Raw genomic sequence first — 14,827 nt, 5'->3', positions numbered from 1 at the left:
CACTAGAAATGATGGTCTTTTCTCAAGCACTAGAGAGGGGCACATTAAAGTAATAAGACTGCAATATATATCTTTCTGTGACTCAGCATCTGTGTGTGAGAATGGCTGAATGTAATTGTGTGTGTGGTGAGTGATCGACTGTACCTCTCTATGTTAGTGAGATATCTGTGCATTCCATGATTAGAATATAAATGGAAATCTCAGAGGCCATAGCGTGATTTCCACAGTAATGCAGGACAGAGAGTTACCGCTGTCTCCTTAAGATTAGTCTGGTGTAAGCTAATTATGTACAATGATGAACAACACGGCTTTCATTCCTGCATCTGTAATTCTTTCCAAAAGCAAGGTTGCTGGATGCAGTGGGACCTGTGAAAATTTCACACCCTCATTCGCTTTTCTTATGTGACTCCCATTTGAAAGTGTGTGTGCATTTTCTGGAAGATTCAGCATGCCCTGATTCACAGGCCACACAGTTGTCAGATCCTTTTAACTAAGAGGAGGGACAGATGAGACAGACACAAAGACAAACTGTTCTGTTCTTACCAAAGTGCTATCAAATGTTCCCCACTGTCTAGTTTATATCATGATGATGATGAAGATGATGTGTGTGTGTACAGTGTGAACGTTCATGCCTGTGTCTGTGCTCGGTGACACATGCATTTCATACGTGCTGAGCGGAAGAGTGTCTATATCTGCATTAAAGTGTTTGTGCACCCATTGGATAGTTGTGCCTTGCTCTGTGTGTGTGCTGGAGGAGAAGAGAGTATGCAATAATCACATTTTTTACCTGTGGGGTTTGCACCAGTAATCAAAGTAAGTAGTTTTGCTTTGATTATTGCTTGTACCCACAGAGATTCGTACCTGTGTTTTTTTGCAGCCAAAATGCACGTAGCTTGGCAAATCCCAAATTATGGGGTGAATTTTCAAAACTTTACGCCCATAAAAATTATCATAAGTAACCTCTACAGGGAATGAAGTGAGGTCTGGATGTCCGAAAGGCCCTTTTAAGGGCCGAAGCTTATGACATCATCCAAGGGCGCCGTGACCTGTGTCTCATCGCGGGCCCTTTAAGTCTAGGCGGCTGACTTGTTGCGAAAGAAAGCATGGCCGGTGCGAGGATGGGCAGCCCCCATGCCACGCAAGTGAGGCCTGCTGTTCTGGTGTTCGGGGGGTACGTGCGCTGGTGAGCCCCCGCTCACCAGGGGACATCCTGCAAGCCTGCCAAAGTAACACTAATTGGCTAACTGGTTAATTACATTTACAGGCATATGTTTTAAAATTGGCCAATTGACCTAAATTGCATGCCTAAATTGGGGCTTATGCAAGTAAGTCATACTTTACTTTTGTTATGAATTGCGGTAGCGGCAAGCCGCGATCGGAAGCCGTCCCTTACCTGTGCGGCAGACCGCCGCGTCCCCGATGAAGGGGTGCTGTTTCGAGGGCTCGGGCCCGCAGTTCGCGCCACGCAACATGGCGGCGGCGTCATCTCCCTCCCGGGTCGCTGGCTCCGCCCCCTCCAGGGGCTTACTCAGCAGCAGTGGATTCGCTGCAGGAGTCCTTCCTGTGCCGGGATTGGCTGCTCTCTGGTGTGTCAGCTGGTGGGAACTATTTAAAGGCAAGGCCTGCACCTCAGACCTTGCCTTGACTTCTTCTTGGCTCCTGGTTTGTTCCTGAGTTTGTTCCTGCGTCTGATCCTCCGTGTTGACTCCTCACTGGCTGCGGTGTGTCTTCTGGTTCTCGATCCCTGACTGGCTACGGTGTATTCTCTGGCTCTCGACCCCTGGACCGGCTGTGGTGTACCCTCTGGCTCTCGACTCCTGGACCGGCTTTGGAGTTCCTTAGGCTCTGTTTGCCTGGACTATTCTCATCTCTGATTTCACGACCTTCTGGAGGCGCCAGCTCAGCTTTACCTTCCATGACCCATTAGAGACGTTCCGGATCTCACGACCTGCTGGAGGCGCCAGCTCAGCTTTATCTTCCACAACTCATCGGAAATGTCTCGGATCCTACGACCGGCAGGAGGCGTCAGCTATCTGGACCACACGACCTGCAGGAGGCGCCTGCATCCAGATTTCCTGTTCTTCCATCTCCTGAGAGTCCCAGACGTGGCCTCGCCTTCCAGCGACCGGACGTACGTTCTTCGCTGTACCAAGGGTTCACACCCCGAAGCAGAACAACTTTCATATGTGAAATATACACGCATATATTTAAAAAAAACAGGTAGGAAAAGTACATGCGTTCAATGCATTGATATCCATGAAAATACGAGGGAATGCAAGGGTTTATTTCATGCTTGCGTCTTTTTGAAAACATGTGTGATTTATTAGTCTTTAAAGCAAGATTTTTTTTTCTCAAATTTGGCCTCTGGCAGTATCCTGGGTACTCTGCTAGTGCCTTGGCTGTCAGACTTAATCGTGGGTAAACCAGGGTGGGCGCCAGGGATGAGATCAGGGGACGGAAATGCGCTGAAGGCTTCCTTGCATGCAGCTTTTCTGGGGAAAAAAAAAAACAACAACAAAGAGAGATTTATTTTTTAGTAGCGATTTTTTTTACTTCTATCTCAGAAATGTATGGATTTGTTAAGCTGTTAATCTGTCCTTGTCAGGATGGCATTTTTAAAGAGAAGTGAGAGGTGGCCCTGGTGACTTCAACTTGCCTTCAAGCTCTTCCTTTTCCTTCTCCCTCCTGCCTAATGCTGCTGTGGAGGTACGTTTCCTCAGTGTACCATTCAACCTGTGGTCTCCTCTGCTCTCCTCTCTCTTTGTGCCGTATCAGGCCGATTCAGTAAGGGTCACAGGAGAACGGGCGCTCGGCCCAGGAGAGATGGCTTTTGGCAGTGGGTTCAGGAAACAGACGCTCAATTTCACGAGCATCGGTTTTCCGAACCCGCTGACAGTCATCGGATAGGAAAACGGATGCCGTTAAAACTGAGCGTCCTTTCTCCTAACCGGGCTGGCTGGCACATTTAAAAAAAATTTTTTTGATTCCTTCGACTTAATATTGCTAGGATATTATGTTGGAGGGTGTACAGAAAAGCAGTATTTTCTGCTTTTCTGTACACTTTTTTGGGCTGCTCATAAATTAACGCCTGCCCTTAGGCAGGCGTTAATTTATGAGCGTAAAATGTGCGGATTGGCTGCACATTTTACTTTCACTATCCTGTGTAACTAACTAATAGACTCATCAATATGCATTTGCATATGATGAACGCTATTAGGTTCCAGGGGTTTTGATCACACATTTTTGATGTGCTAAACTCCCTTATAGTATAAGAGGTAATAGACGCACTTCGAAAACACACGGCCAATCGCTTGTGAAACAGTGCGCATGGCCGAACGCACTTGACAGAATCGGCCTGCTACTGCATCCAAACCTGAGGGCTCCTCCTTGATTGTACTATGTAGTTATTCTAATTATTCACCCTTAAGGCCAAATGAAATAAACATTTTCCAATAAACACATGCAGGTGAATTTTCAAAGTTGGTATGCATGTAATTGTAACATACTATCGCAGCAATTTTCAAAACCATTTACCCTCGTTAAGTGCATTTAATGCAGATAAAACCTATAACCTATTGATAATTCAGTGGCATATATTGTAGCAATTTTCAAAAGCCTACTTACATGGGTAATGTGCATTTACATGTGTAAAACCCAATTTTAAATGTGTACATGCTTTTGAAAATCAGGCCTAAAATGAAGGAAAAAAACCCTAGGTATATTTGATCATCTGGAAGATGATTCTGGTTTTCCATGAAATGGATCTCTTATAGCATAACTCAGAAGGTCAAATTCTATAATTTTGGAGACACTCTAGACTAGAGATAACCCATTTCTGCACTAGAGTATGAAAGATTTTGGTCACCAGCACTGCACATTCTGTCAGTGCTGGTGACTTTGACCCCAACTCATATATACTGTCAATTCAATCCAAACCTCCAACTCTAACCCTTTTCCCAAACCCAATTCTAATCCCCAGCCTATCCTAACCTAACACTAATTGCAACCCCTTCTCTTAACCTAAAGCTAATCCCAACCCTAATTCTGACCTTTTCACCGTAATCTAATTTTAATCTCAAACACAGGCATGACTCTCACTGTAACCTAACACAAATCCTAGTCCCAGTTCTAACCCTCACCTAACCCTAACTCTAACCTTCAACCTAATGCTAATCCCAACATTCTAACCTTCACCACAACCTAACTCTAATCTGAGTCCCAATCCTAACCCCTAGCCTCATACTGCCCCAATCACACCCTCAGCCACATTTATGTAACTCGAATCCCAACTCAAACTCTAATCCTCACACTAATTAAATTTTCATATATTCCATGGGCCTAACATAATCCCAGAACCAGCAACAGGGATTTTCCCTGATTCTCAGAAAATAGGCTGTAATTATGGAGGTGCTCCAGCTGTACAGGCATACACTACTAACAGATCAGCAAGCCCACACCTAGATGAACCTACCTTCCTTCAGTTGCATATCTTAAGCGTCCCAGGTTAAGACAAGAGGGCTGTACATGTTTTTATCAAGTGAATGATTAATAGAGAAGATTGCTAGAAAGGGATAGTTTAAGCAAGATTTAATGTCTGTAAAATTTAATAAAAGGTAATGAAAACTTAGCAATGGTATATTGTTTATAACATTGTTAATATAAACAATGACATACAATTCTTTAAAATTTATGAGCAGAAAGAAAGTATATATAACTCTGAGCTGAGGTCCTCTTTGGGAATCCGTAGTAAATCCTGAGGCTTTAGCTATCTTTACTTAGGATAGTATGATTTCCCATACAGTCCACTAAACCCCAAGTTTTCCAGGATTCCCTGTAGTGGGATAAATTATTCTCCAAGGCCCTGGGTATTCTTTAGCAGTTTCTAATATAAACAATAATAATCACACTGGACTCTTGCTGTGGTTCCAACATAAGTTTACTAATAGTTGGTTGCACATTGACGTAAATAACAATATACAATCTTATTCAGAACAGTCCATCAGATTCCATCCAAATTTCAGGGACGATTTGAATCTTCCTTCCAAAATGGTGAATATGATACTTACTTGACTGTTCTAGATGACACACTTCACTTCCCAATTTCTCCTATCTCAATCAAGATGTCTTGAGTAAACGTCTTACATCTTCTTCAACCTCTTCTATTTCCTTGATAGCATCTGGATGGCACTTCCCAACTTCTCTCCAAAATATCTGTGATATTGCAAGTGGTTGTATACCGGATGGGTGCCACTGACATCCTCTACTTCTCTCTTCCTCTTCTGGAACATTGTTGGTTGAAAGCTGAATTCCTCTGAAAAGGAGAATTCAGACAACAACCAAAAATAAGACCAAGTCTCAAAAAACAAAAAAAATAGAAGGAAGAATGGATAAAACCTCCTTCAAAAGAACTTCAAAAGTAAAAATTATTACCCCTCAACAAAAAGAGAAGAACATCCTTTCAACTCTTTTTTCAACTTAGACCTTGAGATATAAGGTCTAAGGATGCTCCTTTCCCCAAAATGAAAGAAAAAAAAAAAAAGCAGGAACAGAAGCAAAATACTCTTGCCGCCTAAAAACTTAGCTAAAAATCCACACCCTAAAATGGTGTCTCTGGTTTTTATAGAAACACAGCATTATCACTACAGCAGCCCACATGGGGGAGTATAAAATAAAGGACATGCCTATTCTATACTTACTCTGATGGTATATCCTTCTTAGTAGAGACGCAGTAAGGCTCTACAAATAAAGATGAATTTTCAAAACTTGTTTGCATAAAAAATAGCACTTGCGCACATAGAGGCAGATTTTCAAAGGGGTACACGCGTAAAATATGCGTGTACCCCCCAAAAACCTGCCCCAAGCTCCCCTGTGTGTGCTGAGCCTATGTTGCATAGGCTGCCGGCGCGAGCAAAGCCCTGGGATGCGCGTAAGCCCCAGAGCTTTCCTGGGGGGCGTGTTGGGGGTGTGTTGGGGGCATGTCATGGCAGCGTGTCATCGGGGGCGTTCCAGGGGTGGGGACGCGGGTGTGGTTCCGGCCCGGGGGCATGGCTGCAGCCTCCAGACCAGCCCCCGGATCGGAACATGGCGCGCCGGCAGCTGGCCCAGCGCGCACTAGTTACGCCGATTTCGGAGCGGCCTCAGAAGGAACGGAGGCAGGCTGCGTGGCTCAGCATGTGCAGGATGCCAATTTTGCACACCCTTGTGCGCGCCGACCCCGGATTTTAAAAGATATGTGCGGCTAAGTGCGTAGCTATTAAAATCCGGCGTACTTTTTAAAAATCTGCCCCATAAAATAGCATATACACATATATATGCTATGGGGCAGATTTTCAAAGGGTTATGCACGTAACCCCAAAAACCTGCTCCTGTGCGCGCCGAGCCTATTTTGTATAGGCTCGGCAACGCGCGCAAGCCCCAGGATGTGCGTATGTCCTGGGGCTTTGAAAAAGGGTGGAAAGGGTGCAGGGCTGGGGACGGGGCGCCGGTCCAGGGGCGGAACCTCAGTGGGCTTTACAATCTTAGGGGGGGGGTCATTTACCAAACTGTTAGGCAGTTACTGCGCAGTAAATGCCTTAACACACTGATGACGCGTGGCATTGCAAATACCGCACGTGATCTCCCCCACCCCTCCCCCAACAACTTGGTGCAACACAAGCATGGTAATGAGCTGATTTGCATGACATGCTGTTTTCAGGAATACTCTGGGATTGTAGCTGTTTCTCCCCAGGAGCATCAGGATGCTCTCACACGTAACATTGCACAGTAAAAGTTTAAGACAAATTTTAGACGTAGTCTACTTCCTAGAAAGAACATAAGAACATAAGAAAATGCCATACTGGGTCAGACCAAGGGTCCATCAAGCCCAGCATCCTGTTTCCAACAGTGGCCAATCCAGGCCATAAGAACCTGGCAAGTACCCTTAACTATAAGAACAGGTCTCTTCGGCATTACTTCGGCATTACTTCGGCATTACAGGTCTCTTCTTATTACTTAGATTGAGTATTCTGATTTGTTCCATGCAAATGGCCATGTTAACTGTTCCTTGTAAACTGTTCCATGTAAACTGCCACCCGGCAGTAATTATTACTGTTCTCTGTGAACCGGAGCGATATGTATTGTATACAGGAGCTCCGGTATATAAAAACCATAAATAAATAAATAAATAAATGAAGGACCCCTTCAAATTCCAGCATCCTTACGCCACTGGACCTCAGCCTATGCATAAAATTTTACTATTGGCACAAGATGAAGAAGTAAGCGTAAAATAAATAAATAAATCAGGATTAAAGGGTAAAGAAAAGATATATTGCCAGGGTCGGTTGCAATATCCAAAAAATGGAGTCTGTGATTTGGAATGATCTGATTTAATGGCAAGTACTTTGATTTTATCACAGGTCTGAAGAGGAAAAAAGCTTGGAAATTTCTGTCCTAAATGAACCAGACTTGCAAAAAATACTGATTCCCATCTCCGTGCCTTTCCTCAGACTCTGTCCCTGTACGTTGCTTTGTGTGAGCGCTAGAGTAGCAACAGATGCTACTATTGTTATCCGCACTGGACACTTTTATTGGAAAAGGCAAAATACAAGATTTCTAAACAATATTCTGTACCCTGGCACCGGGCCAGAAATGGGATCTGACCAGAGATAATATGGACCGGAACCAAAACCCAAGAATTGTTTTTGTTCTTGTCTTTTCTGTACTTTATAATTGTCTTTTTGTTATTATTAGTATTATCCATATAGAGGTAGATTTTAAAAGAAGAGCACGCAGCCTATATGCGCACGCGCTACCCAGCGCGCTCATGTTATAAGATCCGGGGTCGGTGCACGCAAGGGGATGCACAATCTTGCAACTTGTGCATACTGAGCCGCGCTGGCTTCCTCCGTTCCCCCTAGCCTGATTTTTCCACCCGTTCCCCTAACCTTCCCCCCCCCCAGCCCTACTCTAACCCCCCGATCTTTATTTTACCTTTTGCACCTGCCTAATCAAATCAATCACACAACCTTAACACTTCAGTTAGTCAGCCACAGTGACTCACCGCTCTCTTGATTAACAAATGTTGGTACCTAATCAAACCAAATCATAACGCCTCTGTATCACTCCATGGTGAGACTATGTTCAATGCTGGTTGCCGCATCTTAAAAAAAAGGTATTGATGTACTGGAGAAGGTACAGAGACGGGCAACCAAATGATAAAGGGGATGGAATGGCTCCTCTATGTGGAGAAGCTGAAGATGTTAGGGCTGTTCAGCTTGGAGAAGAGAGGGAGAGATGAGGGGGAATATGATGGAGGTCTAGAAAATCATGAGAGGACTAGAACAGGTTAATGTAAATCAGTTGTTTACTCGTTCAGATAATACAAGGATTAGTGGGCATGCCACGAAGTTAACAAGTAGCACATTTAAAACAAATCAAAGAAAATTCTTTTTTACTTAACTCATAATTAAGATACGGAATTTGTTGTCAGAGGATTTGGTTAAGGCAATTAGCTTATTGGGGTTTCAAAAAGGTTTGGACAAGTTCCTGGAAAAGAAGTCCATAAACTGATATTAGTCAAGTTGACTTCGGAAATAGCAACTGCTTATTATCGGCATTAGTAGCGTGGGATCTATTTAATGTTTGGGAACTTGCCAGGTACAAGTAACCTGGATTGGCCACTGTCAGAAACATAATGCTGGGCTTGATAAACCCTCGGTCTGACCTAGTATGGCAATCTTATGTTCTCCTCATTCCTTTGCCCCCCCCCCCCCCCAGCCACATACCAAAATTTTCCCCCTTCCCTCCCACCTCTGCAGCTGCAGCTTGGCCCTGGATCCATTCTGCTATGGCTGCCGCTTCTTCCAGCCCCATGCGAGATTCTGTTACTGCTTCTGCTCTCTCTTCCTTTTGGCCCACGCCGACCAAAACTCCGACACCTGGCCTCATAAGGCCAAATGCCTTTGCCAATTGACCAACGTAGTCTTCTCCACCCTGACCACCAGCTCCTCCGTGTAGTCCCGAAGAGAGGAACCAGAACACCATTCTGGACCGCTGTGATGGAAATTAAGCCCTGCTAGTTGCACAAGTTCCACCCGTAATTTTAGGACAGTCATTTTTCGACCAGACGGCTGGACGGCTCTCAAAATGTGTGTTTGCCGTGTAAAGCTTAGCTGTACCCCCTTCAACACCCCCAGCACCACCTCTTTTTCTCTGGATAAAATAATGCGGGCACAACATGCACCTGCTCAGCAGGGGGATATATTCGGATCTTGGCCTTCGTGTAGCTAATGCCAAAAGTTGGAAGGACAAAGCCTTTCCATATCGATCTCTCTATGTATTATTTTGGCCACACGTGTATAAATTGTAATTTCAATAACGTCTCCTAGATTAGAATCAGAATGCATTATAGAGATGCAGGGGCTGGTTCAGAATAAATATATATAGCTCCTTACAGTGAAAGGCAGACTGTTGGTGCTATAGATAGAGCCACTCATCAGCCTTTTAGCAGCCTTTGCCCCAGTGTTTGGTTTTAGCTGTCAGATTGCAAGGATCTCTCTGACCTCCAGGGGGAGCTGGAGAACTGCTAAATGGTTCCATGTCAGGAGGTTAAGGATGGAATGTGAGGAAGAAAGGGGGAAGGGAGGATGAAGGACGGGGGTGGTGGTGGTAACAGAGGGTGTCTCTGAAAAGTTCAGTTTCACAAGAACCTCCCCCCACCCCCCCAAACCCGTGGCTGTGTTTTAGCGCTAATGTGCTTAATTTTCTCACTCTGTCTCTAAGCAATTTCCTCTGCTCTAAGAACATTTTAATCTCTTTCGAGAATCCAAACTGCCAGCTGATGCTAATTACACAAAGGAGAGAAGCTGCTGCTTATGCAAGGCAAAGAACTGCTCCAGAGGCACAGGACTGAGAATTCAAATCACATGCAAAATCCCCCCAAAAAACAGTCTCAGAACATTATGCAGCTAGCGGACTAGAGGGAGAAGCATGTGCAGTGGTAATTTTCTAAAGAAAAAAAAGGTATCAGGTTGGGGCCAGCTGTGAGGAAAAGGAAGCAAGTTCCAAAAGCTTTCAGTTCGGTAACAAAAGGTTCCCCGGTGGCGTGATCTGCAGGAAATCACCACTGGGCATGTGCAGGACTCCCTGCCTCAGCCTTCTGCTGACATAGCTCAAGCCTGCCTGGCAGCCGTGCCTGGTATTCCAGATCTGGAAGCATGCCACCAGCTGCTGCAACATCTATAACGTACCATGGTGGTCAAATGGCATCGGAACTATGACTGTTGGAGATGTCCATGATAAGTTTCAATTCTGCAGCTCTCCCCTATTGTTTGCCCTCCTCCTCAGCCTAACTCAGTCATCACAGTGACCATCCTCAGCAAGTACGAGTATATCCCGAGTCTGGTCTTTAGGTGTCGCTGTTGAACGATAGCAAAAAAACCCTCCCGGTGCTTGTGAGTGCTTCTCGCTTCCCTCCCTAGTATCCCCCAATCCCAGCTGGCTTGAAAAACCAAAGCTGAGCTTGGGAATCAAACACTGATCTCCTGCACAACAGCAAGCAATACTGCCACTGAGCCTTGAGGCTGGCCCTTAATGCTGTCTTAAAGGCAAATTAATTCAAATGAAAGAAAGATGGGTGAATTAGCACAAGCTTGAAATATTACCTTCTGACCATTCAGACATTTCTTATAAACAGTTTGTGAAAGTAAAAAGCTTTCAGATGGTGATTAAATCGGGCTTACATGTGTGGCCTTCTGGCTGCATGTACAATAATGTATTGTCATAATTAGCTACCACACTTCCTTTAATATAAGCTCACGCAAAATGATCAGTAGAGGGGCCTGGCATAAAAGAGTTAAACATCCAAGAGGAAATCACCCTCCCATTCAGGTAAAAATCATGGAGGGAATTCACATCAGCTCATATTAGTAGCACACGCCTCATTACCAATTAGCAACATTATAGCAAATACTGTTAACGAGGCATAATTGCTACATTAGGGAGTCTTGCTTTCTATATAAAGAGAGCAAAATGAGTGGAATTGTTTAATAGCAAAGGGAAGAGTTTAAGCCAATTACTAGGTTCATGATGCCATCTGGGTTTTGAGTGTTTCCATACATAATACCTTGTCTCAGAGGCAGAAAAACCTTGGACTAGAGTGGTCCAGATTATGTGTTAATGACCGAGCTACTAAATTATCTGGAATCCAGATCCAAAATTGCTCCCGGAAATTTGTAGAGGAAATTGGGTAAAGGAGACGAGGGACATCCCTTTTTGAAGGGGGAAAAATGTGCTTTCCTCTTCCTGTGTCTTCTTTAGAGGTGAAAGGTGAAAACGAATGAAGGCTTCTGTTCTTCAATATCTCTGACAGTAGCCAGGGCTCCTGCTTCCATTAGGCAAACTAGGCGGTCACCTAGAGTGCCAAAACTTTGGTGACAGCAAAATCCTGCCAGCATGAGGCCCAAAGGGAGCTGTGTCAGAGCCAGCACCACCGAAGAAGGGAGAACTGTGCTGGAGCCAGTACCGCAGGTAGAAGGGAATACTGTGCTGAAGCTGTGGCTGATAGGTTAGTTGGGAGGAGAGAGGTACATGACTGAAAGTTTGCCTAGGATGCCAAATACATTTGCACCAGCTCTGACAGTAGCCAATAAATTAAATTCTGGAAACCAAGACATCCCCATTTGCTGTTAGTTAACTGATATTATTTCAGAGCATTCTACAGGAACTGAGAGGTGTTGTATAGCTCAGAATAGTTGTTAATACCAAACAGGACAGCAAGTTGAAACTTCACATCTTGTATACTCTGCTCTTGTGACCACAGTGGACATCTGAGACTTGTGGGTGAGAACAGAAAGAGTTGAGGAGTATATAAGCACAAGTCTGCATCCACATGTTCTGCCATTTGAATCAACCGCAATCTCTGCAGACAGGATGATAGTTACAATAGCTAGACTATGGTTGTCAATTCTTCTTATTCTGATTGAGAAATTAGTTACTATCTTAAAATATGTGATGCAGAGGGATAATTCTTGTTTTGTCTGTAGACCCTTAGGCCAAGGCAAGATTGACACTACCTGCAGGGAGGTCAGGATCTTCACCTATAATGGCTCATGTTCACCTTGGATTGAGCCTTTGGGTGCTGAGGCTGACAGGACTTAGGTGGAGCCTCTGCTGATGGCAGAAGAGAAGGTCCATAGTTAGCTAGGGTAATAGGGAGGTGGTGATCAGGCATATCTGGGATCCAGGCAGTAGTCAGAGGAAGGCGGTGGTCAGGCATATCCAAGGTCCAGGCAGTGGTCAGAGGCAGGTGGTGGCAGTCAGGCATATCCCAAGTACAGGCAGTGGACAGAATTGGGTATTTATCCAAAGGAGATGAAGAGGGATGAATAGGCTAGGCCAGGCAGGCAAGGGCTGGAACAAGCGGGCAGCAGAAGATATAACAAGCTGGATTGAAGACTGAGGAAAGCTGGATGAAGACTGAGGACAAGTTGGACAAAGACTGGTATGCTGGAAAACAACACACACTACTATGGAGTAGCTGGACCTGTTGCTGTGCCAGGTGCCTAGAGGGAAGTTGTAGGCACAAGTGCCGGGTACTCAACCAAACTTTCTCTCCTATCTTAAACTGAGGTACTGGCCTTCTTTAGGCACCTGCCATTTTCTTGACTTGGGTGATGGGTTTCTCAGTCAATTGATTGGTCCATTCCCATAGTTCTTGCAATTCCTGGGCAGAGAGTTAAGCCGCTAGTGAAGGCAGTGGCAGAGGAAACAGAGGTTTTTTCCATAGACCATCTGGAAAGGGGAGAACCTGATGGCTGAATTGACATGATTGGTTTGGAGAATTCGGTCCACGGTAAGAGGGTAGCCCAATTATCCTGGCGTTCATTAAGGTAAAAGTGGAGGAAGGTTTTAGGGTATGATTGATGTGCTTCATTTGCATGTTGCCTTGTGGGTGATAGGCCTTAGTGTAGTTGCACATTATACAAAACATTTTTCAAAGAGTGCCAATATCTCGCTGTGAACTGAACTCCTCTATCTAATAGTATATGCTTTGGCAGGACATGTAGGCGAAAGACATGAAGGGTGAAGAGATGCGATAACTCTGGAGTGGAAAGAAGACCTGGTAATGGGATGAAGTGTTCTGTCTTGAAAATTGGTCACTACCCAAATCAGGTGGTACCTTTAGAGATAGGGAGGTCCATGAAAAGGTCAGTGGACAAGTGGGTTCAGGGTTCCCTGGGGGTGGCAACAGCTGTAATAGCCCTCAGGGTCTGCCATGCAATGCTTTTTGTTGTGCGCAAGTAGGACATAAATCAACATAGGCCTTGATATTTTGCTTCATTTGGGGCCACCAGTAGTGCCATTGCAGCAACTCAAGGGTTCATGCCCATCCAGGGTGTTCTGCAACATGGGAATCATGGGACCATTTTAATACTTTCTCATGCAATCTGGAAGGTGCTATGATCTTCCCTGGAGGGATGGCCACCTTAGTGGCCAGGAGTATCTTAGTGGGATCGATGATGTGCCTAGGAGGTTCTGGGACATCCTCACTCTGAAAAGAGCTAGATAGGGTATCAACTTATAGATTTTTGAGTGCTGGATGATACCGTAACTCAAATCAAAGCAAGCAAAAAACAAAGACCAAAGGGCTTGTTTTAGATTAAGCTGTTGAGTTTGATGCAGAAGTTCGAGGTTCTTGTGATCCATATATATAGTGACGCGGTGTTGAGCCCTTTCTAGAAGTTGATGCCATTCTTCAATAGCCAGTTTGACTGTCAAGTGCTCTCAATCTCCAGTGCTGTAGTTGTACTCAGCTAGGGAGAACATCTTAGAAAAGAAGAAGCACAGACGAAGTACCCCTTCTGGATTGTGTTGGCTAAGCACAGCCCCTACCCCCAAAGTAAAGGTATCTACCTCTAAAATTAAAATTAAGGGTCACATGAAAGCCAGATGATATAGGCAAGGCTTGTCAGCAAATCCAGTAGGTTCTCAACATCGGTAGATGAACCCAAGCGAAGCAGAGACTGATCAGGATCTTCATCTATACCAACCCATGTTCCCCTCAGGTTGAGTCTTTGAGTACTAGGGCCAGCAGGACTTAGGTGGGGTCTCTGCTGATGGCAGAAGAGAAAGTCCATAGTTAGCTAGGGTCATAGGCAGGCAGTGGTCAGGCAAATCTGAAGTTCAGGCATTGGTCAGAACCGTATCCATCCAATGGAGAGGAAGAGGAAAGGCTAGGGCAAGCAGGCAATGGCTGGAACAAGTGGGCAGAGGAGGATGGAACAGGCTGGAATGAAGACTGAAGACAAGCTGGATGAAAACTAGCATGCTGGGAAACAACACGCACTACTATGGAGTAGCTGATCCTGTTGCTGAGGCAATGAGGGAAGAACTGGGGAGCCTTTTATAGGGCTTGCCGTGTGAGGTCATCAGTAGGCACCGTGGGGCTTTTCCCTCTATGGGCCCTTTAAGTAGCGTGAGGTTGGGCATGCGTGCATCTAAGGGGGAGTGCAGCTGATGGGGCTGGTGGTTTCCTGCTGCATGAATTGCTGGTGGCGTCTCGCCACTTTGGAGTGCGGCATCCTGGCGCGTGGAGGACCAGCAGTGTTTGGATGCATTAGGAGCCAACGGGGCAGCCTAGCCGGGGACATGAGTGCGGCAATTTGTGGGAGCATCCCGCAGACCACCAAACATAACAATTTTTAATGTTAAATATCTTCAAATTTCTACACCTGTAAGAAAGTAGGGGCTTGGAACAGGACAGTTCAAACAATTTTTATAGTAGAGGATGCAGAAAACTGTTATTTTAAATATATATATATCGGAAGACTGCACCTTTGAGAGAAAATAC

The 14,827-nt window shown here is 45.0% G+C and overlaps 1 long non-coding RNA gene across 4 annotated transcripts in view; it reads right to left on the bottom strand.

The window, feature by feature from the left end:
- Window positions 1-1,499: 1,499 nt before the first annotated feature.
- Window positions 1,500-14,827, bottom strand: part of LOC115075122 — a 298,432-nt gene continuing 285,104 nt past the window's right edge. For 2 of the 4 annotated variants that reach the window (XR_003852435.1, XR_003852433.1), the window contains exons 6-7: window positions 5,067-5,311; window positions 1,500-2,492 (exon numbers count right to left, since the gene is read on the bottom strand). This is a non-coding gene — a long non-coding RNA (uncharacterized LOC115075122). The remainder of the gene's footprint in view (window positions 2,493-5,066; window positions 5,312-14,827) is intronic. The other 2 variants (XR_003852436.1, XR_003852434.1) reach the window with 1 other exon arrangement.

This window comes from Rhinatrema bivittatum, chromosome 13 (assembly GCF_901001135.1).
Source record: "Rhinatrema bivittatum chromosome 13, aRhiBiv1.1, whole genome shotgun sequence".
NCBI classification, from domain to species: domain Eukaryota; kingdom Metazoa; phylum Chordata; class Amphibia; order Gymnophiona; family Rhinatrematidae; genus Rhinatrema; species Rhinatrema bivittatum.
This window is presented reverse-complemented; position numbering and strand designations above follow the sequence as displayed.